General features: G+C 30.7%; 1 long non-coding RNA gene across 1 annotated transcript; it reads right to left on the reverse strand.

Annotated features, from left to right (window-relative positions):
• Positions 1 to 1,014: 1,014 nt before the first annotated feature.
• On the reverse strand, positions 1,015 to 1,922 carry LOC127011705 (uncharacterized). The gene is made up of 2 exons (XR_007764967.1): positions 1,804 to 1,922; positions 1,015 to 1,746 (listed from the first exon to the last, which is right to left on the reverse strand). It is a non-coding gene; the product is annotated as an uncharacterized LOC127011705 (long non-coding RNA).
• Between the last annotated feature and the right edge of the window lie 386 nt (positions 1,923 to 2,308).

Consider the following 2,308-nt stretch of genomic DNA (forward strand, 5'->3'; position numbering starts at 1 on the left):
AAGTCAAATCATTTACAATATATCCGGGCAACAACACACTGTCGATAGACAACGCAGTTATTGGTCAAATACCAAATTTTCTGGCCTTTTGTATGGTTAAGAACCGCTCATACTCAGGAAACCGAGGCTTAGACCCATTTCAATTTGAACATTTTAAAATTCAACGCTTTAACCTATTGGTTAACGGAGTTCAAGTTCCTTCCCAGGCTCTGGAGTTCGATTACTCGAACGCTGAAAAGGTTCAGAGCTCAAGAGGTTATAATATGCTTTTTAGATCATGTGGAATTAAACATTACGATCGTGGACTACAAATTACCAAGGAAATGTTTGATTCAAACAGTTTTATATTAGCCTTTGACTTAACTGCTGATCAATCAAATTCAACTATATGTTCAAATTTAATCTCTCAAGGTACTATAAGAATCGAAGGAAGATTTTCGGAACCACTTGCTGAAGCAGTTACTTGCTTGGTATACTGTGAATACGATTCAATGATTGATATTGATAAGCATAGAAATATTCGTACGCTCTTTTAAAATGAATACTTTACAAATTGAACATTTTCTTTCTAAGCATTCAAAGACAAAATCTATTTTTAAAGGAGTTTTTCCTTCTGATAGGTTACCAAAAACTATTTTAAAGTATCCCGCACTAATAATTGCAAATACCGACACTTCAGATCAACCTGGAACTCATTGGATTGCATTTTATTTTGAAAGTCGTAGGTCAGCAGAATTTTTCGATACATATGGTCAATATCCCCAGAAAGAAGAATTTTTAATATTTTTAAAATCTAACGCTTATAAATTTTGTTTTAATAAGCAACAACTGCAGGGATACTTTTCTAACACTTGCGGACATTATTGTATGCTGTTCGGTCTTTTTAAAAGTAAAAAGAAAACACTAAATTCTTTTTTAAGAAAATTCAAGAAAAACGACTATTCATTTAATGATAAATTAATAATAAAAATGTTTAAGAACCATTTTAAAAAATAAAAAACATAAAAACATATATATATTTAGGTAAAATTAAATCGTTTTATTTATGGTTTTGGAGCAATACGTTTGTTTAACTTATAATATTTAATCATTAGACTAAGGGCTTCCTCTTTCAGTGCAGGCAGCATATGACACTGACATGTGTCTGGTCCAGATGAAGCATCATCGTCGCTCCAGGGACAAAGTTTATAATGGAATCCAAACTTCGAATGGATCAACTCTTTTTCCTCTAAATCCTCCAAAGTAGCTTTTAGGAACTCCATCCTTTGTAGGTGTTGCTCGAAAAGCATGCCTTCAAATTGCATCAAGAATAGTTCTATCTGTTGAGCGTACATTTTTAAGGACAACTATTTCTTTTTGAGACTGATTTAAGACTGTTGTTGGATTTAAAAACTCAGCTCTTTATATTGAAGAATCTTATTTACTTTACTTATTTACTGATAAAAATTCAATTTGAGCACAACTAAATCTGTTCAGATCTTTTCCTTTATATACCATATGAGTTATTCCATTCTCATTTAATTTCCTAAATGGTGTCTTTGTAGAAAATTTGTTCACATAACTTTTAGGTAGAAATATCCAAACATCTTTATCGTCCTTATCAGTTAAATATAGAGCTATTTTAGTTCCATATGGTGTCTTTTTCAGCTTACATCCAGTGATCTTATACTTAAATCCAATACATAGATTTTCAATTTTTGTGTAGCCAATCACAGGCTTCACGTCATTTAAGGTCTCTAAGAAGTCCTATAAAATTCAACAAAATTAGGTGATAAAGTATTTACTTTTAATTTATATGCATACCATTTTTGATCAGCGTAAGTTTGGATTCGTCGTGCACTAGTACCTAACTGTTGTATACTAATTCTTTAACCAGAAATTACATGGTCTTTTATACTTGTCAAAAACTATACACTTCTATCAATTCATGTGGAGTAAATGAGATAACAATATATCTTCATTATATGCACCAAAATACTTATTCAAACTATGTAATACTTGAGAATAAAGTTAGAAATACATATCAGTATGTCTATCTCTTTTTATATTTATATAAATCTTTCAATAGCGTTAAAATAAAGTTAGTATATATAACGTAAGAATTGTCCCTCAAATGCTATATAAGATAAATTTTTTATAGAAAAGTCAGTTTATTTTTAAAAACATCGAAATGGTGAAGTACCATTGCGAGTTGTGTTCAGAAACAAAATCCTTTACTACTCGCAGCGGTCTAAAAGGGCATACATTAAAAATACACAACTTCGCCTATCAGAAATCTAAATCCTCCTTCTATTATTGTTATTTCTGT

Source organism: Drosophila biarmipes, unplaced genomic scaffold (assembly GCF_025231255.1).
Source record: "Drosophila biarmipes strain raj3 unplaced genomic scaffold, RU_DBia_V1.1 ptg000005l, whole genome shotgun sequence".
NCBI classification, from domain to species: domain Eukaryota; kingdom Metazoa; phylum Arthropoda; class Insecta; order Diptera; family Drosophilidae; genus Drosophila; species Drosophila biarmipes.